This window comes from Mauremys reevesii, linkage group 7 (genome assembly GCF_016161935.1).
Source record: "Mauremys reevesii isolate NIE-2019 linkage group 7, ASM1616193v1, whole genome shotgun sequence".
Taxonomy (NCBI): domain Eukaryota; kingdom Metazoa; phylum Chordata; order Testudines; family Geoemydidae; genus Mauremys; species Mauremys reevesii.
In genome coordinates, this window is record NC_052629.1 from 45,804,212 (window position 1) to 45,830,439 (window position 26,228).

The 26,228-nt window shown below is 44.2% G+C and overlaps 1 long non-coding RNA gene across 18 annotated transcripts in view; it reads right to left on the reverse strand.

Moving 5' to 3' along the window:
- LOC120369558 overlaps positions 1-26,228 on the reverse strand; it is a 238,668-nt gene extending 212,440 nt beyond the window's left edge. For 8 of the 18 annotated variants that reach the window (XR_005583224.1, XR_005583222.1, XR_005583233.1 and 5 more), the window contains exon 1: positions 26,111-26,228. This is a non-coding gene — a long non-coding RNA (uncharacterized LOC120369558). Of the gene's footprint in view, positions 1-22,739; positions 22,837-25,955; positions 26,085-26,110 lie in introns of those variants that run through there. The other 10 variants (XR_005583227.1, XR_005583226.1, XR_005583223.1 and 7 more) reach the window with 6 other exon arrangements.

The window sequence follows — 26,228 nt, forward strand, 5'->3', positions numbered from 1 at the left end:
GTGAGTGCCTGGTCCTGGGCGGGGACTTTAACACCACCCTCGAGGAACGGGACCGCTCGGGGACCGAGCAGTGCCCGCCGCAGCGGGCGTCCTCCGGGAGATCATCGAGCGCCACTCCCTGGTGGGCGTCTGGCGCGTCCACCACCCGGGCGACGTCTCGACTTTCACCTTCGTCCGGGTGGAGGCCCATCGGTCGCGCCACTCCCGGCTGGACCGCATTTATCTGTCACGTTTCCACCTTTCACGAGCCCACTCCTCCAGCATTCGGCCGGCCCCCTTTTCTGATCACCACCTTGCCACCGTGACAGCCTCTCTCTGCGCGGAGAGGCCGGGGCCGGCCTACTGGCATTTTAATAATAGTTTGCTGGAGGACGTGGGCTTCGTGGCGTCCTTCCGGGAGTTCTGGCTGGCCTGGCGAGGGCAGAGACGCGCCTTTCCCTCGGCGCGGCGATGGTGGGACCTGGGGAAGGTGCGCGCCCGGCTCTTCTGCGCGACTACACCGGGCGCCAGCCGACGGAGGGATGCGGCGATAGAGCAGTTGGAACGGGAGGTTTTGAAGCTGGAGGCGTCTGGCCGCCAGCCCCGAGGATCCATCCTCTGCGGGCGTGCCGGAGAAGCGGGAGGAGCTCCGGGCCTCGAGGATCATCGAGCCGGGGTGCCTTTGTTCGATCCCGCATCCGCCTCCTTCGGGAGATGGATCGCGGCTCCCGCTTCTTCTACGCCCTGGAGAACAGGAGGGGGGCCAAAAAGCACGTCACCTGCCTCCTGGCGGAGGACGGCTCCCCCCTCACGGATCCGGCGGAGATCTGCGGGAGGGCCAGGGCCTTCACGCGGCTCTTTTCTCCCGGATCCGACCGATCCTACCGCTTGCAAAGTGCTCTGGGACGGACTCGATGGTCAGCGCGGGCGACGGACTGGCTAGAGCTGCCTCTCACTCTGGCCGAGTTCTCGGAAGCCCTCCGTCGCATGCCCACCAATAAATCTCCGGGCATGGACGGGCTGACCGTGGAGTTCTACGCGTGTTCTGGGACGTCCTCGGCCCAGACCTAGTCACCGTCTGGGCGAGTCTTTGCGGGCGGGGTCCTCCTCTTTCGTGCAGGCGAGCCGTGCTGCTGCTATTGCCGAAGAGGGGACCTCTGCGATTCTGGAATTGGCGTCCCATCTCGCTCCTCAGCACGGACTATAAAATCGTTGCGAAGGCCATTTCGATTCGGCTAGGGTCCGTGCTGGCGGACGTGGTCCACCCGGACCAGACCTACACCGTCCCGGGCCGCACGATCTTTGATAACTTGTATCTGGTCCGGGACCTTCTGGAATTAGGGTGTAGGGATGGTCTGTCGTTCGCCCTCCTGTCCCTGGATCAGGAGAAGGCGTTCAACAGGGTGGATCACGGGTATCTCCTGGGCACTCTGCAAGCATTAGGCTTCGGACCCCAGTTTGTGGGTTTTCTCCAGGTGCTGTACGCTTCCGCGGAGTGTCTGGTCAGGCTCAACTGGACCCTGACCGAGCCGGTCAGCCGGGCGAGTACGGCAGGGTGTCCCCTCTCGGGTCAGCTGTACGCTCTGGCGATCGAGCCCTTCCTCTGTCTCCTCCGTCGGAGGTTGACGGGGTTGGTGCTCCGGGGCGGAGCTGCGGCTGGTCCTGTCGGCGCCCGGCGATGTGCTCCTCGTGGTCCAGGACCCGGGCGACTTGGCGCGGGTGGAGGCTTGCCAGGCCATTTATTCGGCGGCCTCCTCCGCCCGGGTCAACTGGGTCAAGAGCTCTGGCCTGGTGGTAGGGGACGGGTGGCAGGCGAGCTCCCTCCCACCCGCGCTTCAGGCCAGCCGGTGGAGCGCGGGTCCGCTGCTCTATCTCGGCGTTTACCTTTCTGCCATGCATCCGTCTCCGCCGGAGAACTGGCATGGTTTAGAGGGCAGGGTGAGGGCGCGGCTCCGGAAATGGACAGGACTACTCTGGTGCCTCTCTTCGGGGGAGGGCGCTGGTGCTGAATCAATTAGTCCTGTCCATGCTCTGGTACCGGCTCAACACCCTGGTCCCGGCCCCGGATTTCCTGGCCAACCTCCGGACGGCGGTTCTGGAGTTCTTCTGGCCAGGAACGCACTGGGTCTCTGCAGGGGTCCTCCACCTGCCCCTGGAGGAGGGGGGGCAGGGCCTGAAGTGCCTGCGCACTCAGGTTCACGTCTTCCGCCTCCAGGCCCTGCAGAGGCTCCTATACAGTGTGGGTAGTCCGGCGTGGAGCGTATTGGCACACACCTTCCTCCGCCGCTTCCGAGGGCTCCGATATGACCGGCAGCTCTTTTCTCTCCATCCGAGAGGTCTTCCGCGAGACCTCTCTGGGCTGCCGGTCTTCTACCAAGACCTCCTCCGGACCTGGAAGCTCTTTTCAATGACCAGGTCCGTGGCGGCCACCGTGGGGGTCGATCTCCTCGCGGAGCCCCTGCTACACAACCCCCAGCTCCGTGTGCAGGTGGCGGAGTCCCCCGCGGTGCGCCAGAGGCTGGTCTTGGCAGGAGTCACCAGGGTCGGAGACCTCCTGGACTACGACCGGGGAGACTGGCTGGATCCCCTGACGCTCGCTCAGCGCATGGGGCTCTCCAGCCTTCGTACACCCCGGCGCGTACTTCAGGAGGTGAAGGCCGCTTTACTGCCCGCTGCTCGGGTTTACCTCGACCGGGTCCTGCGGGAGGGCACGCCCCGCCCACCTTCCACCCCGGGCCCTGTGGATCTTTTTATCGGGCCCCTGCCCCGTGGCCCCACTCACCCCCCTCGCCCTTTCACTGCCAGCCGGCTGCCCGATCTGCAGCCGGTTTTGTTCCAGACCGCGCCAAGGAAACATCTGTACACGCTCGTGCTCCACACGCTTCACTACCTCACCCTCGCGTCCCGCCCCGATACGAAATGGCGGGACCTCCTGCCACCTCTCGAGGGTGAGGAGCCCCGGTGGGCCAGCCTGTATTCTGCCCTAGTCCCGAGGCCCGCCGGGGATGTCAGTTGGCGGCTCCTTCACGGGGCCGTGAGCACGGGCGTGTACTTGGCGCGGTTTACCCCTGTCCCCAACACCTGCCCCTTTTGCGGCGTGAAGGAGACCCTGGCACATGTTTATTTAGAGTGCGCCAGGTTGCAGCCCCTGTTCCGGCTCCTCTTGGATCTCCTATTGCGTTTTTGGTTGCACTTTTCCCCTCACCTGTTTGTCTATGCACTCCCTATCCGTGGCCCCACGAAGTCGCGGGATCTCCTTGTCAACCTCCTCTTAGTCCTGGCCAAACTGGCCATCTATAAAACCAGGGAGAGGAGGTTGGCCGATGGGATTTCCTGCGACTGTGGGGCCTCTTTCCGCTCCTCCGTCCGTTCACGCATCCGGGCGGAGTTCCTCTGGGCGGCGTCCACTGGCTCCATTGACGCCTTCGAGGAGCAGTGGGCGTTGTCCGGGGTTCTCTGCTCGGTGTCCCCATCTGGTTCCCTTCGTTTAGCCCTGTGACCTCACTCCCGCTCCTGTTTTTTTTTCATTAGTTGTCCCACGTACTTAGTTGGTGTCCCGGACCTGTGGATCCTCTCCTTAGGCTGGGGGGAGGTCCTTTAGTAGTGGGCGGGCTTCGCCCGCCCACTTCCTGGATACTAATAGGACCAGACTCCTGTACCCCCACTGGTCTGGGTCTGTCACAGTACATTTTAAAAAGAAAACCCCAGAACAAAACAAACAAACAGCCACCACTGTACATACATTCCTCCAAGGAGAGGAGAAGGGAGAAAAACCACATCAATGTATACTTGCCGGAACTCAGGTTCTGTGATGAAAGTAGCATAAGAACCTATATAAAATAGACTAAATTGTCCCCAAAAAGTAAAAATGTCAACTAAATACTCTCTCTCATTCACCTCAAACTTTCACAAAAGAACTGCTCTGCGGGACACAATAGAAATGTGGAGCATAATATATAGTGAGGCTCTTAGAAGAAAGGGAATGTAAATGAAAAGCTACAGTTTGATTTGGAGTTGTGTTTTAAAATGAAAAGCTTCATGAAGAATTGTAAATTCTCTACATTTTGTTTAATCACATCACTTATCACTGTCTCAGCTAAGAGCGGAGCACAAGGCTTTTCAAAAGTTTAACCATGCAGATATTGACAAAGAGGCTTAGTTTGCTAATTTGCCTTGGAAATGGTTAAAATTTCCTTAGATTTCCATACACACACAGTTTACAAGTTAATCTACTAGATTTGTTTGTATTTTTCATAAATGTTAGCAGTAAGCTTTATTGCAGTCTTCTCAGTGCTGGCACCAGTTAAGCAGTAAACAAGTGTTTAGCCATAGACTACCATATGTTACAGCAGAGATTCTCTATTCACTGGAGCGTATAGCACCAGTCTAGTTTGTCTTGACTGACACTATACTATTAAATTATGTACTTCTCAGAGAATGGTTCAGTAGTTGTATCACTGAGATCAAATTGAGAATGTTTTTTAATGTTAATGATAAACCGAGTACAAGAGCAGCAGTACTCTATTGTCAGTTTCCTCAAAAAAAAATAGTATATTAGAGGAAAAATGACTGAAGTTACAGAAAGTGAGGGGATAGGGAGGGAGACTATTTGTTTCAAGTATATCTTAAGGCTGAAATTCACTCTACCCTCAGAGTTTGATTGATGTAGCTACAGAAGCACAACTGCTAACTTGGGTCCCAGTCCTGCAAAGACTTATGCATGTACTGTAAGTAAAGAACAAGGCTTTGAACCTCTAAAAAGAGCCCAGGATCCTGAAGTCTGTCCGGTGACTTCTTGTTCCTCTCAGCGTACACTTAACATAAGTCTTTAGAAACTAGTTGGGAAACTAGTTAACTTTAGCAACTGAAGACACCAGTTTACAAGAACTACATTATTGCTAGGAACAATACTTTCCTATGTAGTGCGAGTGTGCCATCATGAATGACTGGCATTCTGTGAAAGCATGTGTACTTCCAGTGCTGATTAAAACGGACCCTAAGCATCATTAAAATCTTGTTTTATCTGTACTTTTACTGTTGCTGGGGGTTTTTTTGGAAGTGTCCTTCACAGAAATATTATTTAGTACCAGACACTTTAAATGTTATTCAATAAGATATTTTATGCAGAACAACACTTCAAACTTCATTTTCCCATCTTGGAGTAGATAGACTCCATGCTGGAAGGAAGGCAATTGAACAACAAGTTCCTGTACACAAGTCAAGTAATTTTAAGGATCCAGGACTCTACCTAAATTTATATCCCATTGTACAGAACTATCCCTCACCCTCAATCATTGTCTATTGATGAACTGAGGAGAAAAGAAGCCTTACCATGTGAGAAGAAGGAAAGAGTGCTATTATCTACAGTGCTTTAGATATTTAGGTACTGCAGTTAAATAAGGTAAAAAAGAATCTCTGTTTGGGGGCAATAAAGCAATTTTTGGCTACAGTTCCAAAGATACCTTGCCATTTTTGTTGAGGTCCCCTTCCCACTCACCCAGAACACCATACACCAACAAATTGAGGGAGGAAAGATCACCTCAGAGTTATTGCTGATCTCAGGTTTGGTTCAAATACACAACAGCATTTATAAACAGTTTTGTTCTTTGAGATTGATACATAATCCAGGATAGTCTCTTATGAAAAGCTATTATTTTTCAACTAAACCCTAACTAATTTGTGCCCAAAATATTCAACTTGTGAAAGCATCACTAAGTTTTCTGACAAATGTTTTAAAATAACCTGAGTGCTGGACGTGTCTCTCACCCTCATCTTCATGCCTTCTTCCATAAGAGAGATCTTTTCTACTATAAGCATGGGTCACCCTGCTACTCTTCACTTAAAGCAGAAATGAGTTTTAAGGATTAATTTTGAGGCCTACAAATGTTAGTTCATGTGAGTAAAGCAGGGCCGCCCGGGGTGGGGGGGGGGGCAAGTGGGGCAATTTGTCCCACACACTAGGCCTCACAGGAGCCCCCACAAGAATTTAGTATTCTATAGTATTGCAATTTTTTTTTTAAATGGAAAGGGCCCCCGAAATTGCTTTGCCCCAGGCCCCCTGAATCCTCTGGGTGGCCCTCAAGTAAAGTGCTGCCTCTACTTCCATTGAAAAACAAATTCTAAGTAGCATCATCCTCCAGGTCTCTCAGGATCTTTATATCCAATGTAAGCCTGTTTTCTTAGTCCCCAGATCCTGCAACCAAATCTGTCGGCAGACTGATTTCAGTAGGGCTCTGGGGTAGAACAATGGCACCCATTGCGGGAACATGTGGGTAGGATTAGGGCATCAAACTGTGAACTCAAAGCAGGACTCTGTGCCTTCCTTTGTTCCTTGGACAGATGCTGGACAGTCTGTCAGTACTTATCAAATACATACCAACATTTGGCTTTTGAGTAATGTCTCAAAAAAAACCCTGAATCTTCTTTCCACCTGTACCCTAAATTTGTGTGTCATTCCTTAGTTTACTTTATGCATCTCCACATATATTGGTACATTTGCATGCCTGGGGAGTGGATGATGGGTGAGGGCTGATGATGAATGGGGAAAGAGACCCCCTAACTCCAGGTAGAAGAATTCATCTCCCCCATGTTAAATCTTTCCCCTCTCCGGGTGATTTTTTTTTTCCTTAAGAAAAGAGTGAGATGAACATTATTTTATTTCCTGAAATTCAGCATTATGCAGATAAGACCTAAGATATAAGTAATGATTCAGAAAATAAAAATAAAAATAAAAGATTGTCCTGGCTTCAGGTTTTGAACTGATTTCTTCTCTTTTTGTAACCTAAACCATTGTTTAGAAAAAGTTTGTGTAATGAAAGCCTCAAACCAAACCTCTTAAAAGAAACCCAGTCCCATGGACTGTATCTGGAGGATGTCTGTAGTAGTTTTCTAAGGCACTGCGATAGGACTTAAAATTTAAAATAAAAACATTCAAAGAAACCAATGATTTTCCATTTCAGATGCTTTCATCTTAGGCTCTGCAAAAGCCCTGCGAGGTTCCCTGATCTTTCTAAATCAACATCAGGAACATAGAGGAGCAACAGACCGTTTTTACTGAAAGTCCCTGGAAATCTTAGTCCAAACAATTTTAAACGTGTATAGAGTGCAAGGTCAGAAGGGACTCTTAGATCATCTGACTTCCTGTAATTTGCAGATCAGTGAATTTCACCCAGCTACCCCATTTCAGTCCTCAGGAACCTGAACTGCTCCGCACTACAAGGGAAAAAGATAATGAGATAAACCAAGATACCCCCAATACCCAAGGCCAACTGATTAGATCAGATATGCCCAGATGATCCTAACAAGCAATCCATGCTCTGTGCTTTAGAGGAATGCAAAAAGCCCCAAATTCACAGCCCATCTGTCCTTGGGGAAGATTGCTTCCCAATTCCAAATCTGATTCTCGGTTTAACCTTGAGCACATGAGCAAGAAACATCAGCCATCCCTCTAGGATGAGGATTCTCGGTACCACCTCTGAGCACACGTTCACCCTGTCTGGTGGACCATCTCCAGCTGTGGTCAATCCCTGATGCCTCAGAGAAAGGCAAAAAAACCAGGATACATCTGACCAAAGATTCACCTGCGAGAAACAAATTCCTTCATGACTCCTACAGTCAGTCAATCTGCTAAAGTCCTGAAGCCTGTAATTTCATTAGCCATTGTCTCAATACAGAACTACAAGTGTTATCAGCATATTGAGGGCAATGCAGAGATTCTTGTCCCTTTCATGATCAAAGGAATGGAATGGATGGGGCGGGCAGCAGAAATCAGATTTACAGGCCCAAAAGGGCCGGTGCACCCACACCCCAGAACACACCGGCTATAGAATTTCTTCCAGGAGCTGCATTTAAGCACATCTTTTTGAAAGATATTTAGTCTCAATTCAAAATCTCCAAGTGATAATGAGACTACCACCTCCCTTGGTAAGCTGGTCCAATGTTTAGTTACCCTAACTGCTAAGAACTTGCATCTTATTTCAAGGTTCAACTTCCAGTCACTGGATCTTGTTAATATGTTTGTCAGCAAGATTGAAGATGCCTCCCTCCCTCCACCAGATATTTTTTTACATGAGTTAGTACCTATACACTGCAATCAGATTTGAGAAGCTGAATAGGTTGAGCGCCTTAAGCCTCACATCCTAAGGCTTTTTGTTTGCCAGGACCTTGATCATTGTATGTCCCTCATTTGAGCTCTCAAGTATTTCCATATCCTTCTTTAAGCATGGACACAGTATTCTTGTAGTGGTTTTACCAATGCTATGCACAGAGACAAGATCACTTCCCTACTTCTACTTTTATACATTCCAGGATCACATTAGCCCTTTTTGTCACTGCACTGATTGCAATATTTGGGGTTGGGAAGGAATTTTCCTCCAGGGTAGATTGGCAGAGATCCTGGAGGTTTTTCACCTTCCTCTGCAGCATGGGGCATGGGTCACTTGCTCGAGGATTCTCTGCAGCTTGAGGTCTTCAAACCACAATTTGAGGACTTCAGTAACTCAGACACAGGTTAGGGGTTTGTTACAGGAGTGGGTGGGTGAGATTCTGTGGCCTGCATTGTGCAGGAGGTCAGACTAGATGATCATAATGGTCCCTTCTGACCTTAAAGTCTATGAGCTCATGAAAGGCAGTTGTCTATGACCACTCTTAAGTCCTTCTGAGTTGCTGCTTTTTCACCATAAAAGTTTAGGATGGACTAAATGCTGTCCAAAACGTGTAGGAGCCTCTCGTGAAACTTTTTAAAGTTTGGAACCATAATAACTAGTTAAAGCACATCACAAGCCTACACTGTACTGAGTTGACATAATTGACAAGATACAACATGACATAACATCCTTATAAGCTTGAGAATGTCAGAAAATAATGTCCTAGTATCAACTTATTCAGAATCTAGTTCATATTTAATTAATTCAGAACTGCTGATTAGTGATCAGAGTTCTGCTCAAACCAACATGCTTTTATTTTTGTCTCAGCAGACTGAAGTTTAATGAACCTTCAAGAGACAACCTACTGTTTTGGCCTTCAGTAGGTCTATCAGTGAATAGGATCTTGAGTCAATATTCAATTTTTTCCATCAGCTTTGATATTTGGTGCTACAATAGCTACCATTAAAATATCATAATTTGTCAAGTTACTACAATGTAGTATGCAAGATACCACCTTCCCACCACCCCCATGCTCCACCTTATCCCCTCCCTCCCATATGTAGTATAGAGAACGAATGTGGAACTGTATTTCAGATACCATATGATTACTAGTTGACCACTGAATATAGGGATGAGGAATCCAAAATTTAAAAGTTTTGTTTGGAAAAGTCAGTACAAATTTTGAAAGCATGACTGAACATCTAGGAGTAACATGAGTGGAGTCAGGATTACATCCTTGGAGTCTGTGAAGTGTTGCTGTAGCTGTGACAGGAACATGCTTCTTGTGCAGTTTAAAATATTTTTGCTTTCACTGAGGCCAAGAATAGCCTCATGATATTTCATTATATCTGATTTTAATCCCAGCATGTTTTGGGACTGAAGAATGATAAGGATACACAAATAAATTAATTCTTTAAAAAAGGAAGACTGAACTTTTGTACCTGAAACAGACTTGGTTCAGGTTTAAGGGAGGGATTCTCCCTCTCACTACATCCCCCATATGCTGTGAGGGCAGCAGAAAACGGGCTGGAGAAGTATTTAAGTGGCTGGAGAAGTACTCCCCTGGTGCAGCAAACAAGCTTACTCTCCCTTCGATTTCACGCATGCACAGATGACCTTTGAGCCACCTAAGCTATACGGGGCAGGTCCAGCCCCTGAAGCAGGATTGAGAGGCCCTCCCTCCCCGAGAGCTGCAAGTTTGGGGTGTGCTTAAGAGATGCAGCACCAAATATCAACCTAGATTTTCATGTGACTTTTGTGTCAGTTCACCTTTTTATCCAAACCCATCCCTGGTACTAAGCAGGAGTTTGACTACTCACATCTGTAACATAGGATCTTCAAATTGTGATAGCCCCCAAACATAAGCTAGACCAGTGGTTCTCAACCAGGGGTACACAGAGGTCTTCCAGAGGGAAGATCAACTCACCTAGATATTTGCCTTGTTTTACAACAAGCTACATCAAAAGCACTAGTGAAGTCAGTACAAACTAAAATTTCATACGACTTGTTTATATTGCTCTACATACTATACACTCAAATGTAAGTACAATATTTATATTCCAGTTGATTTGTTTTTATCATTATATGAAAAAATAAGCAATTTTTCAGTGATAGAGTGCTGTGACACTTCTGCATTTTTATCTCTCATTTTATAAGCAAATAGATTAAGTGAGGTGAAACTTGGGTTACGCAAGACAAATCAGACTCCTGAAAGGGGTACAGAAGCCTGGAAAGGTTGAGAGCCACTGAGCTAGACAACCTGATCCGCAGAAACAGCCATTAGATTCTCCATTATTGACTGATTGTTAATGCTGCTCGTTGATTTCAAAGGCAAGACTGAGAGATTCTGGCTTCGGACTCCTCGAAATACAACAAAGAAGTATTTTACCTCTGCTACAGAATCCTAATGGTCCCAGGAGAGAGAGTTTACCAGAGTGCCTGCTGCAATGGTAGTTGACAGATAGTGGAAGATAAAAATGTGAAAATTGTTCCAAAAACACACAAAACAGTTCTCTTGTAATTAAGTTTAGTGCTTCTGAAAAATGCCAAACTGAAAGGACATGCAAGCCCTCTGATGTTTTTCATCTATTATGCTTTTTGCTAACTTCACAGCATTACTCCATCCATATGCTTCAACCCAGATCATCTGAAACACTGAAATCAGTCTGTTCATGGCCCATGAAGCTGATTTTTGTCAGACACCTACGCTCAAGGTCAAGTGTGAGAAATTTATGAGCTAGCACTATGCTACCCTGGTCATTGACAAAGGCAGACAAGGCTTATTTGCCTTATTTAGCAAAATGATTGCTAGTTCATCTAGACTCATCCATCATAGATTGTGAACGCAACCCATGAGCTGCAAACGTGCTACATTAAAATTATGTCTAATCATTAATATAGCTTTTAGTGGGATTCACTATAAAATAATTAAAGATTTTATTTGGTGAGTTCTGGGCTTTTTGCCTACTTCATGGGTCTTGACTTCCTTAGGCTTCTTCTAAAAGAAAATGTTCATAATATTTTTAAAAGGCCTATAATAGTTAAAGGTGTAGGTGTTAATTATCCACATTTTTTTTTGAAAAGCAAGTCTTGCTGCCTGAGTGTATCAATGTCTAAATACATTGCAGAGAAATCTTGAGGTTTTTCCTCCCAATCCCCTTCCTGTGCAGCTATCTGGGAACAAATGAATAAGAGAGACCTGACAGGCCAATCAGGCTAAAGTAAATTAACAGAACTTGTTGGGGGGGGGGGAAATGTCTTTAGAGATTTATTTTCAAACTATTTTATTGAAGTTTAGGGAGCTTACTTGGCAATAGTTCACCTAGTTCTATTTCCTAGTGAATAATTTATTCAAGTTTTGTTTTCTCTGGTCACAAGTTAATTATGACCAGACTTTGATTTTTCAAATGGTTATTCAGAAAGTTATATAAATATATTTAAGCCTAAAGGCCCTTCAAGGACCAATCACCTCTGCTGTGTCTTCATCATTTGTTAGTTATTCACATTGTGCAGATGGTCATACTAAGTTATTGTGTAGCATTTCTGATCTGTGATTAGATTTTTCGTTTTGTTGGTTTAAAAAAGGTGAGAAGTAGTTCTCCATGAACACACAAGTATTCAAGCACCTTTTGCTTTCCACTGACATCCTTAGAAACAGAAGTATTTGAATGGATGTTCATAGATAGTTTCTGAAGTATTCGATCCAACTTTGTCACTTAGTCCATGGCTATTTTCTGTATCACTGCTTTACAGTATATGCCCAATTTAACTAAAAATATGCTTCCAAATGGTTTGTCAAAAATGGCATTGCCGAAGTGCCTTCTCATGTCAGTACAAGTATTATATAAGCTTTTGTTTACAATGATTATTGACAGCAACCGAAAAAGGACAGAGTTTACCACTTAGAGTACAAGACATCAATGCTTTCTTACACATAAGACTAGATATGGCCCTTCAAATGTTGTCACTTCCACTCACGTTAAATGAGGTTACATCAGTATCTTAAGTACTCTCTTGCATATCTAATTACCAAAAGAAACACTTTGAACACCATCTACTGTATTCAATTATCTAGTGATTGGTAATACTTGGTCTAAGTGTTGGTGGCCTGTGATATACATCAGGTCCAGAATAGATCTAGTGGTTCCCACTGGCCTTAAGCTTTGTGAATCTGAAGCTGTCGAGATTTTAAAGGGTCCACTCTACTGTTACAGAAGGGCAACCTTCAAGACTCATTTCTTTTAGTTTTGCTCCATATTACATACCAGCCTTTGATTACTGCTTCCATCTCCCTTTAATTTAGGGGAAAATAAAATTAGATTTAGAGAAATGAATTGGTCTTAATTTTATTGAGTCTGATTTATACTGTAACACAAGCTTGTCTCGCTACTGCTTGCAAATTACAATATTATATTTATTTGAATGTTGGGAAAAAGTTAAGTACTATTCTAAATGAAGCTCTTGGCAGCTACTCCCATTTAATTTTTTACTAATGAGTAAAGCTTGGCTAATAAAGTAGTACAAATCACCATCCAGACTGTTGAATTGGAAAAACAGACATTGGATTAAATTCAGAGGTAATGAGTAAGGACATCGCTTACACCTATTTATTAGAGCTGGGGGGGGGCGGTTTTCCCCAGCCTGTGAGAATTTTTGAAAAATTTTCCACTCATCCTGAATCTGGACTGATAATCGAAACAAAAATTCAGTTTGGGTCAAATGAAACCCCATTTCATGTAGTTAATTTTGAAGTTTTTTCATTTGTTGCTTTTTTGGAACTTTTAGTATAAAAAGTTAAAATTCTGAAACAAAGTCAGACAACCAAACCATGTTGTGAACATGTCAAAACTCGACAGCAGGACACTTCAATAAATTTCGGAACTTTTTTCAAATGAAGGGATTCATCAGAACCAATCCCATACGCAACCCCAAACATTTTTGGTTTTAGCAAATCAGCATTGCGGAACAAAAAAGAGATTAGTCAGAAAATTCCCACCCAACTCTACCATTTATCTCCAGTACTGGCAGAATGGATGCAATCCTAGTGGCAAGCTGTGACATTTAGTTCCCCCTTATCAGAGGGGCTTGCAAACCCAGGGTTTGGACCACTCTCTACTAGTAACTCATCAGTTCCACATCACCTGTGAAAAAGTTATTTTCCCTTGCTGTTGTATCCCACATCCCCATTCTGCTGTGCAGCTAAAACTAAATTGAATCTTGATCCCTGAAGCACCATGACTGGTATTCATCCTGTTCCACTATATTGCATGCTAAAAAAGCAGACCACCACTAGAGTAGAGTAAATTGGATGGGTCAGGAAGGAGGGGAAAGGAGACACCACAACACCAGTGAGGCTTCTCTCAATTGTCATGCAAGGTCTTTGCCTGCAAGAGTTCTTTCAATGGAGCAGGAACACAACTGAGTAGTTTGAAATTAAGAAGAACCCAAACCTGCACTGCTGCTCTGTTGGTTTCTAGATACTTTAGTTGCAACACTACTCTAGAAATTGTCAGATAACAGTGCTATGACATCAATCCAGCACCCACTAAAGTCAACAGGAGTCAGTGTTACATGATCTAATCAGCAGCTACATATTGTCCCTAACTGATGTCCCTGCTTCTGCCCAAAGAAGAAATGTGACAGACTAGCTAATGTACAATCAACGAGTGAGAAACTGTGGTATAGCTAGATCTACACCTCAGATGCTCTCTGAAAAACATTGGCTTCGCTTTTAAGCATGTCTAAGCAGGGCAGAAAAGGTGGGGGAGTTGCGTTGTATGTAAGAGAGCAGTATGACTGCTCAGAGCTCTAGTATGAAACTGCAGAAAAACCTGAGAGTCTCTGGATTAAATTTAGAAGTCTGAACAACAAGGGTGATGTCGTGGTGGGAGTCTGCTACAGACCACCAAACCAGGGGGATGAGGTGGACGAGGCTTTCTTCCAGCAACTAACAGAAGTTGCTAGATCACAGGCCCTGGTTCTCATGGCTGACTTTAAATCACCCTGATAGCTGCTGGGAGAGCAATACAGCAGTGCACAGACAATCCAGGAAGTTTCTGGAAAGCGTAGGGGACAATTTCCTGGTGCAAGTGCTGGAGGAACCAACTCGGGGAAAAGCTCTTCTTGACCTGCTGCTCACAAACAGGGAAGAAATAGTAGAGGAAGCAATAGTGGATGGGAACCTGGGAGGTAGTGACCATGAGATGGTCGAGTTCAGGATCCTGATACAAGGAAGAAAGGAGAGCAGTAGAACAGAGACCCTGGACTTCAGAAAAGCAGACTTCGACTCCCTCAGGGAACTGATGGGCAAGGTCCCCTGGGAGAATAACATGACGGGGAAAGGAGTCGAGGAAAGCTGGCTGTATTTTAAAGAATCCTTATTGAGGTTGCAGGAACAAACCATCCCAATGTGTAGGAAGAAAAGTAAATATGGCAGGCGACCAGCTTGGCTTAACAGTGAAATCCTTGCTCGTCTTAAACACAAAAAAACAGCTTACAAGAAGTGGAAGATTGGACAAATAACTAGGGAGGAGTATAAAAGTATTGCTCAGGCATGCAGGAGTGAAATTAGGAAGGCCAAATCATGCTTGGAGTTGCAGCTAGCCGGAGATGTTAGGAGTAACAAGAAGGATTTCTTCAGGTATGTTAGCAACAAGAAGAAAGTCAAGGAAAGTGTGGGCCCCTTGCTGAATGAGGGAGGGAACCTAGTGACAGAAGATGTGGAGAAAGCTAGTGTACTCAATGCTTTTTTTGCCTCTGTCTTCACAGACAAGGTCAGCTCCCAGACAGCTGCACTCTGCAGCATGGTATGGGGAGGAGGTGACCAGCTCTCTGTGAAGAAAGAAGTAGTTCGGGACTATTTAGAAAAGCTGGACGAGCACAAGTCCATGGGGCCGGATGCGCTGCATCTGAGGGTGCTAAAGGAGTTGGCCGATGAGATTGCAGAGCCATTGGCCATTATCTTTGAAAAATCATGGCGATCGGGGGAGGTCCCGGATGACTGGAAAAAAGCTAATGTAGTGCCCATCTTTAAAAAAGGGAAGAAGGAAGATCCAGGGAACTACAGGCCAGTCAGTCTCACCTCAGTCCCTGGAAAAATCATGGAACAGGTCCTCAAGGAATCAATCCTGAACCACTTAAAGGAGGGGAAAGTGATCAGGAACAGTCAGCATGGATTCACCAAGGGCAAGTCATGCCTGACTAACCTAATTGCCTTCTATGATGAGATAACCGGTTCTGTGGATGAGGGGAAAGCAGTGGATGTGCTATTTCTGGACTTTAGCAAAGCTTTTGATACAGTCTCCCACAGTATTCTTGCCAGCAAGTTAAAGAAGTCTGGGCTGGATGAATGGACAGTAAGGTGGATAGAAAACTGGCTAGATGGTCGGGCTCAACAGGTAGTGATCAATGGTTCCATGTCTAGTTGGCAGCTGGTATCAAGTGGAGTGCCCCAAGGGTCGGTGCTGGGGCCAGTTTTGTTCAATATCTTCATTAACGATCTGGAGGATGGTGTGGATTGCACCCTTAGCATGTTTGCAGATGACACTAACCTGGGTGGAGTGGTTGATACGCTGGAGGGTAGGGATAGGATACAGAGGGACCTAGACAAATTAGAGGATTGGGCCAAAAGAAATATGATGAGGTTCAACAAGGACAAGTGCAGAGTCCTGCACTTAGGATGGAAGAATCCCATGCACTGCTACAGACTAGGGACCGAATGGCTGGGCAGCAGTTCTGCAGAAAAGGACCTAGGGGTTATGGTGGACGAAAAGCTGAATATGAGTCAACAGTGTGTCCGTGTTGCCAAGAAGGCTAATGGCATTTTGGGTTGTATAAGATGGGGCATTTCCAGCAGATCGAGGGATGTGATCATTCCCCTCTATTCAGCACTGGTGAGGCCTCATTTGGAGTCCTGTGTCCAGTTTTGGGCCCCACACTACAAGAAGGATGTGGATAAATTGGAGAGAGTCCAGCGGAGGGCAACAAAAATGATTAGGGGGCTGGAGCACATGACTTATGAGAAGAGGCTGAGGGAACTGGGATTGTTTAGCCTGCAGAAGAGAAGAATGAGGGGGGATTTGATAGCTGCTTTCAACTACCTGAAAGGGGGTTCCAAAGAGGATGGATCTAGACTGTTCTCAGTGGTAGAAGATGACAGAACAAGGTGTAATGGTCTCAAGTTGCAGAGGGGGAGGTTTAGGTTGGACATTAGGAAAAACTTTTTCACTAGTAGGGTGGTGAAGAACTGGAATGGGTTACCTAGGGAGGTGGTGGAATCTCCTTCCTTAGAGGTTTTTAAGGTCAGGCTTGACAAAGCCCTGGCTGGGATGATTTAGTTGGGTTTGGTCCTGCTTTGAGCAGGGAGTTGGACTAGATGACCTCCTGAGGTCCCTTCCAACCCTGAGATTCTATGTCTGACTCTAGGCTTTGAAATGGCCTAGAAGGTAGAGCACCAGATGTGCTTAAAGCTAGCATAGTATCACTATCACTTTTCTCCTCTTACTGGTGGTGGCAGTCTGCTCAGCAAAATAAGGTAATGCAGAAGAAAGGCTAATATTTGGTCCACATGCACCATAAACTTCAGGATTGGGTGTACAAGTCTGCCAGCATGCAGTAAGGGGCCCTATACATGGTGTAATAAAGGAGTAATAAGCCAGTAGCTGAAGAAACTGCAGTATCTTTGCATAATACAAGTGGATATTGAGGAGATAAAGAGGCGAAGAGGCTAATTTCTTTTTTCCTTTCCTACTCCAGTGCTAGAGACACAGGCTTAATTAAAGTATATCAAGCACATAGGGTGATCTACCATTTAAAAGATGATGCACATATTAGCTGTAATCCTTCCCTTTAGTTATTAATTCAATAATTTATGCAATATCTAAACAGATACACATTTTCCATGGCCATCTACAATTGTCCTCTGAAGATTTTCAGAACTCATTCTTTTCTTGAAGTATTCACAGTGGTTCTCCAAGGAGGGTGGGGGAAGAAGAGAAACTACAGTGTTTCATGATGGATGTTTTTTCACAGAGGCCACTCTTATTGGTCTCCCGAATGGATGATTTTTAAAACTGACCTGCCTCCTATGTAGTTTACATATTTAGAATCACCACAGACACCTTTTTAGCTTGAACTGAAACCTAAGAATATGAGACCTATTGTAAAGTAATCAAAAGCACCTACGTGACTTACAAGCCCAAGTCCCATTTTCAAAAGAGACAGTACTATAATTTTTTTTGAAAATGTTACCCCTTGACATTATGCACCTTGCTTTAGAATATTGGCTTAGAATATTTTAAAAAAAGGATTAGAACTTTTCTCCTCCAAATAGCTTTTCTGTGTTTTCTTCCCCTAACATTCAACTTGCATTTTATACATCTAGAATAAGCATACTTGATTTGGACTGTGTTTGCATCAGACAAAACAAAAACATTATTCTGATGATTGTGAATTATGGTACTGTCCTCAGATACTCCTTGTCTGTTTAAGAAAGAAGTTGTAGTAAAAGTTCATTGAAGAAAGTGGATGTTCTAAATAGTTCATTAATTACTGCATACGCCAAGTTTTGAAAGCAGAAACTGCATTTTCAGGTATAGGGAGAATTCTCTCTAAATAAGTTCTATCTTCGATACTCTGGTTCATAGAAACATTAGATTGTGAGGCATTCAGATGCATTTATCCATCATCATGAGTGTGAGGTAGGGCAGTGCTATTATCCCCATTTTACAAGTGAGGAACTGGGTCACAGAGAAGCGCAGTCACTTGATCAAGATCAAACAGCAAGCCTGTGGTGGAGCAGGGACTTGAATGAAGGCCTCAAGTCCTAGACTACTGCCCTAGTCACTGGGCCATCCTTCCTCTGTTGCTACAAGTGGTGCGGTCTCTCACAGCAAGCTTGCTCTCAGTCTTCACACTTTCCTTGTTCTGATCTTCACCACATTCAGAGTCCTTGCAGCATCCTTGGGAAGGGAGGCCACAGTTCCTACACATAGAACAAGCACTCCGACATTTCTATACTGTTCTCACCTTCCTAGAAGTCAGGAACAGTTTCTTTCCTCAGAGCTGCTAGTGTTTATCCACTAGTGTCAATTCACAGTCACTTAATTAAACAGCTGGTTGATTAGAAAAACAACAACAAACAGAAATACAATGAAAATGTAGCTAGGTTGGGTTAGCTAGCTAGACCCAAATTCTGTTTTAAGTTACAAGTTACCAGAGTGGTCAAGTTGCCATATGAGGTTGCACAATCTTTTGTGCTCATACCATCTTACATGCTGCAATACCATCAGCTCTCAATCTAAAGGTTGGTAGGGTCAGTCAGTATTTTGATGGGAACCCCTAGAAGACCTACATATTGCACAAAGTTGTACTGGTGTTTGTGATGACATTCCCCTCTGAGGTGGTCTTCATAGCTAGAAGAGGTTATTCCCCACAGTAGATTGCTAATTTGATAGAAAATCTGAGTGGCATAGGTAGTTTTTGCCTCAGTGTGCATAGCTGAGGCTATATTCCCACATACATCAGGGATTTACCTCCACCGGCTACAAGGAAGTAAACGTTATGCCTTGTAAAATCCTAGTGGAGACATCAAGAGAGATCTCATGTTGAAATAAAACAAAAACAAACAAAAAAAAGAGACATCAATTTTTGCACTGAGACATAGCCGAAATCTGTACTGAAATAGTGCCCCATCTTGTGGTAGGGTATCACAGTAATGCAAAGGAGATGTAAAATTTGACCACGTGTGGGCATTAAAAAATCCCAGAATTCAGAGACAATTTTAAAGTTCATGGATATGCTAAACACCCATCTTTCAAACTAAATGGAAGGTGCAGTTAGGCCCCTTTATGGCGCAAGATGGGTGGAGACAGTAAAAGCTGCCCGTCACAGTTCAAGACAACTGCACCTGCATTACTCCAACAAAGGCACCCACTTTCAGGCTTCTGGTTCCCCAACCATCACCTCTCCTTGGTGAAGACCAGGGTTTATTCAGGCTGCACAGTTGCATGCCTACACTGACTTCCCAAGCAAGACAGACTGCCTAAAAGCAGGCCTGCTTTGCTTTTCTACTCAGAGGCTATAATGGTCCACAATTATGAGGTACCACACAGCTTTTCCTAGGCAAGCACACTTATTGTTAAGCAGAAAGCATTAGAGAGAAAAACATTAACACAAGAGAACCTATATGCATGCCAATATACTTACCCAAGATCCCCCCAGCTCCAGCGAGGCCTCTGGTAGGAGACAGCCCTTCAAATCCCACCAAGAGGTTTTTGTGGTTACAAGTTCATAACCAGGGGCGGCTCTAGGCACCAGCAAAACAAGCTGGTGCCTAGGGCGGCAAAATCTAGGGGGCGGCAAAAGGCTGGGGCCCCAGCTCTTCCTGCCGCTGCGAGCCGAGGAGCGGCCCGTCCTCTGCAGCCGGGGGGGGGGGGGGCGGCAGGCTGGGCCGGCGGACCTGCCGCAGTCATGCCTGCGGGAGGTCCACCGGAGCCCCGGGACGACTGGACCTACCCCAGGCATGACTGCGGAGGGGGCGCTCGTCCCGCGGCTCGGCTGGACCTCCCGCAGGCATGACTGTGGCAGCTCAAGCGGAGCCGACGGACCCACGAACCGTCCGCAGCCGCGGGAGGTCCAGCCGAGCCACGCGGGACCAGCGGTCCTTCTGCAGTCATGCCCGCGGGAGGTCCGCTGCTCCCGCGGCTCTGGGGCGCCTCCCGCGCATGACTGCTTGGGGCGGCCAAAAAGGTAGAGCCGCCCCTGTTCATAACTGCCTTGGCTCAAAAGGAGCACCCCCATTAATCTGACAGTCACTCCTTTATACAGTTTAGGTGCCTAATGTTCTCCTCACACAACAGGTGGTCTTCAGACAAAGGTCCCCTCCTCAGGGCAAAGCACCAAAAGGCTTGCACAATTGGAAGCAATATATTTGCCTACACCTCCCCTAGAGATTTCCTGAGAAACCCATTTAATCTGCCAAACTAGAATGAAGTTTTTAAGTTGTTTCATATAGCCCTTTAATGCTCACAAAACTTCCCAGGGTTTACATTAGTCATGTCTCAAGAGGGCAGACAATACATAAATATTTTGCATGTTTAATACAATGAATTCCTAAAATATTTAAAACTTAATAAAGTTTGTCCAGGATATTGCAGAAAAACTTGCCGTATCTGTCACACTGCTGTCTGAGGCAATCAGCTGCATCGCAAAGCCTGAGCAGAGTTAAGCCCTTTATCTGGGGTGGGGGAGTGTTTCCCCGGGACTGTGTGCAAATTCAGAAGCTAGAGGATTGATTGCAGCTGTGTGTTAGAAGCAGAAAGCCATCAGAGAGCAAGAGAAACAGCCACGAGAATGGCCTTCAGAGGCAACAGTGAGACAGCGCTCTTGGAAGGCTAGTGAAGCAGGTGTGGAAGCTGTGAGCAAGGAAAACTTTGTATATATTCTTTGTAAATAAACAGAATTGCACAAAAGAAATACCTGACTCTTATAATCAGTTTCTCCTTCTAATAGAAATAACTGAGCAAGGCCTTAAATATTGGGTAACCTCTCTGGACAAGGGGCAACATTATCATAATCAATGCTGCTGCTCTAGGGAGAAAACAGCAATTTTGCTATTTAATATTAGATTTGAGGGCCCCAATTTAGGAAGACACCTCTGCTCATAATAACATTTCTGCAAACACTTAACTTTAAGCACCTTCTAAAGTCCTATTTAGCTGCCATCTCTTCAAATTGAGTTGGGCACCTGGATTCTTCCATGGAAGCCTTTGGATCCATGCATTTGAATCACAGGACAGAAGTTGGACCATAGTGATTGCTGAGTGCCACTGTACATCCAAATCTCTGACAAATCACTGCAGTTCATTGTCTATTTGATTCCCTGACCCCGTTAAAACACTGATTCTATCACGTTTGACAACCACATAAAAGATTTATGCTAAGTGTAAGTGCAAAACAGTTATACCATGTTGTAGAAGACTTTCATTATAGGTAGGATGAATGACATTTAAAAATCAGCAGATTATGCTTTTATAACCTTCAACACGAACACAATTTCATGTGCCTAGATGAAAAATAGAAACCCGACAACTGCCACTAGCCCTGACCAAGTATATTCCACACTGTTAAGCAGATGACAAAATAGCAAAACAAAATGGAATTTAAACAATGTTTTCTTTCCTATGTCAGTGAAGCACAAAGCCTGAGTCACATTTCAGTCATATCAATGTCTTCTGTTGACATACCATTGATAAAGCATTCCAAATAAGCTTCATTAGTTTCAAATAAAACATTCATTGTTTCTCTTTTGGGTTGTCATTCATTTGGCCATAAATATGCCATAGGATACAATTATCAGAATACTACATATAACTTGGGACATAGGAAAAGAACGCAAGAGATTTTCTTTTACAAAATAACGTCAAGCCTGACTATACATTAATTGAGCATGCAGGAATGATACCTCCGAAAAGTTTAAAGTGTCAAGGGATTTTTATCCTTTACATGTTGGGCCAGGTCCTCAGCTGATATAAATTAGCATAGCTCCATTTAAGTCAATGGAGGAGCTACACCAATTTATACCAGCTAAGTATCTAGCCTTTTTTATTCTATGGCCACTATTTGGTTTAATGGCCTGTATTTTTTAAGATATTCTATTTCTCAATTCACCCTTACAAGCCAAGGATGAGACACCTTATTTAGTAAATATTTAACATATAAGAACTTGATGAGTGTAAAACCACTAATGGAATTGCAACTTTGAGACTCTGGCTTCTAAAATCAGATCCCTTTAAAAATTGAATAATATGTCCTTGAAGGTGAAGAGATTGACTCAAAAGGATAATAAATCAAAAGAAGTAGAGCTCAGCATATGAGTAAGAAATTTTACTAGACAGGATCCCTGCCTTCATGAAAACTGAAGCCCTATTTCTGTTACCAAAAGGGTCAGATACACAATGGATGCGTGTCAAGATTGTTAAGCAGTTTCCCTAAAACCAGACAAGCTGAACATACTTTGTAAACAAGCCCACTAGCAACAGGCAGTTTGCACCTGCAGCTCTCCTTTATCAGTTATTGCTTTTATAATTTGGCAGAAGTTGAATTACCTCCTGGAAACAACAGGCAGGGAGACATTTTATATCACTCTTAGGGCCCTCTGGTCTGGGGGCTCAAGGAGAAAAGTTTCAAGGGCCTGCATGGCAGAGATTTTGTCATCTCCCTTGCAGGTTTTGTTTAGAGACCCCAGAGAGCAAAGATACTGAAGAGAAATGGTGGAAGTGCCATTCTTCCCTCTGTCCAAGAGTCTGGGGATTTCAACCCTTTCATTTTTAGTTCCTTCTCTTCAGGAAAGAAGTGAATTTATAAAAAGTATGCAATTATTTCAGTTTTATCTCCTTTCCTGTAAATCCCTGCAACACTCTGTCCTGCTAACCTTTCCCTGCTGTAGAAAGGAAACCATGTTTGCCTCTTGTGTTTGTTTTCTAATGTTTGTTTAAGGAATTAACTGAGGAAGAGACTGGGATAGTGAAACTGCAGCTCAGATAAGACACTTATCTTAAAAAAAAAAAAATCTTTACCATTGTTTAGTTTTTAGCTCATACATATAGAGGTACTTACCCGACTAGGGATGATACAGAAAATAACTAGTTCCTCTCTGATTCTTTCCACAAGAAATGAACTTCTTGACTTCAGCTACTTCTTGACAATTGGGTTCTATTGGACAACAGTCAGCCCAGGTGTTACTAATTTAAGGAGTCTCAGGTGCAGCAATGACCATTTAGCAGAAGCTGACATAGCATAGTCACTTTAACACACACACACACTCCCTCCATCTGCCTGCATCCCCAAAAAAGCCCTGAAGCACTAGCCTGTAGTTCATTCTATGGAGGAACATTAAGGAAGTAAACTGGTGAAGAGAAGTTTGCTATAAGAAAGCACTAAAGCTACAGTCAGAGGCCCTAAAATCCAAGTCTTTCATGAGTGAAAGTCAGACTTCAATCAGTGGGTTTACCCTAAAGGAAGTGAGATCAGAATCAGACTTGTAGCATCTTGGTATTGTCTGAATTTAAGTAAACTATAATCCATGAATATTTTAGTTTTGTTAATGTATATTTATTGCTTCTACATTTTGCTGCAGCACATATACTTTGCAAACACTTTTTTATTTGGCTGGTGACAATAACAAACCAATTGCTTTTCTGAGTCAGTCCCACTGAAGTCAAGTAGATCCCATTTAGCCCTTAAATACAGTCATATCTCATAACAAATAGAAAACACACTTGATGTCATACTTCTCTTTGATTTGTCATTGCTACAGTGTACTTTGAAAATACTTAAGCCATTGTTAATGTCGTCTCTCACCACCACCATATATTGTCAATCACATTTTCATAACCTATATTTATGAAATGCAACAAGAAATTCTCGGGGCCTATTAAGACACAGAAGTAGAGAGCTAAAGCCCACAAGCCTTCCTTCCCTCCCTCCCCCCTTAGGCTCCAATCGTATAATCCAATCTGCATGGACTGACCTATCTGAAACACCTTTGAATTCACAGTGGTGTTACATAGGCCCTTATGTCTTCCCTCAACACAAAGGAGTTTTAATAAATACAAAGAGAAGCAGAGAGTAATGTCACTTCTGAGTGAGGAAGGGGACCCCAATAAAAAGGGAGATCAAATAATTAGGGACACTTAGGGCTACGTAACCCTTTCCACTATATAGTTCAAAAGGGAAGTAGGAATTAAAATAGTTACATGTGGAACTTTAATCTTCCTGGAACACATCTAAGCACAGAGACTTCTCCCCTTTGCAATTAGGACACAAGAAGTGAACTCAGTCTGAGTGTACTATTGATACTAAAAATGAGACACATAAATGTTTACATAAATGTAACACTGAAGTAAGGAAAAGCAAGGGTATAAGCATTATTCATTATGGCCCTGATCCTGCAAGCTCCTGCAAAAGGGTAGACCCGAGTTCAGTTGAAGCCAGATTGATTTCAGTGGTTTGCCTATGCAGATCCAGTGTCTGGACTCGGGCCTAATATTCTGGCACTTCTGCACCATGACTGAGAGTTTTCACCAGAACCAAAACATATCTAAGGTATGGGAGAACCATACTTTCCAATAAATGGAACACACTATGTTAGAGGAAAATCAAATTCAAAGTAAACACTTTCAGTACATCAAGTGAGCATTGACAGCATTTGAATTATAAGTGGATGTAACTGGATCCCTTAAGTGACAGCTAAGAGAGTGGGGAAGATAAAAGGATGCAAGGTGTGTATATTATATATATTTTAAACAAAGATTAGTAATTCATTTAAAAAGATGAGGAACAGGAATGGCTCTACCTCTGAATATATTAAATGAATACATCGATGTGAAACTTGAACTGCTGGGATTGTTATGTGTCACCTCCAGTGTTGTCAGAACTGTGCTGCACTGTAATGTGACTGATGCGTCCTGACATGACACAGCCAAGTGTCAAAGACAATGGGAACAGAAGTTTGTTTTTTAGTAACCAGCATGAGCAACATCTTACTTTGAGATTTTGCAATTTTTTTTTTAAATGACCCAGTATAGTCAAAGTAGAATGTTATTTTAACAAGAAATAATCAGGAAGTTGGGAGAAAAATGGGAATAAAACTTTTAACCCAAAAAAGAAAGATCCTAGTACACTAGGGATGATCAAATAATTAGGGATCCAATGTTGCCTCATCAAAGGGAGCACATAGAGCTCCCAATCACACTCATGGAAGTTATGAGGCTGTAAATTAGGGAAGACAGACTATTGTCTTTTAAAGAAGAGACTGGATCTTTTTGTATGGAGAATTTCAAATACATTTTAATGTTGTGGTTAGCGTAGATTTATTTCTATTCATCGCTCTTCTGATGGAAATTGCTATAATAAACTTTCAAAGACTATTTCTTTATAAAATCTTTATGTCAACCAGCTCAAAAAGAGTGCAGGCTAGGAGAAAAAAAAAGCCATAGGAGAGCCAGGAAAGTTATGGCTTCAAAGCAGCAAGAGTTTGTTAAACTAAGCAGTCAATGAAGCCTATTAGAGTGCATCCTGGTGCTGCAGATTTATACAAGCTAATTAACAAAGTGTCCTTAAATTTATCTTAACATATTCAGCCCAGGAAGTACTTTGAAGAGAAGACACCAATCTTGTCAGCTGGTTATAAATTCAAATAGGTACTTCAAGGACAAAGAAATAGGGCTTTTAGGTTGAATGATCTTCCAGTAGCTTCACTTCTAGCATGGATAGTTCAGTCTTTGACAATATTTATTATGAATCTTTATTTAGAAGCTAACAAACAAGTGTGGCCAGAAAAGAAGAATCCCAAAACATTATAAACCACCACCAAGTCCAGTAAATAACTGCAAGGACATCACATCCCTCCCAAGATGAGGGACAATCCTACAAACCATTTCTTGTATAAATAGCCTCACCAGCATCAAAGAGACTACTTGAAGGAGGAAGAACCAGGAGTAAACGGTTGCAGGATGGGGCTCCAAAAGAATACACAAGAACAAGACAATCAGAATACTTTGAGGAAAACTAAGCACGAACACAGTATAAAGATGACATACTGGTTGCAGTTAATGCACTTTATGTGCAACTTCACTAGACACTTTCAGTTCACCGATCCAAAAATTATCCATCTCCTGGTTAATGCTACCTATAAGCTCTGCAAATCCTCCCACTTAATTTCTCAGCTCAACATGACCAGTCCCAGTTTAAGTCTCTTAAATACTATTTTCTGTAACAGCCGTTTTCTGACTCTTTAAGCAGACATGGACCTGCAGGTGAACCTAGCCTTACCTTTCCCCAACTGGGTGTCAACCAGTTCACTTGCACAGATCAGGCAACAAGAAGCCAAGAGAAACCAAACTAGTCAAAAGAAACAATGGTCACTTCCTGTGATGAAGCACCAAGGAAGGCAGGTACACATACAGCAACAAATTAAAGGCCCTTACCTCAGGGCCCAGCTTCAGCTCTCCCAAACTGAAAGTCCAGAAAAAAAGTCTCCTTGCCTGGTCAACTCATCTTCCAGAGCTTGTGGGGGAACGCTGCCTCTTGCAGGCTTCTCATCAG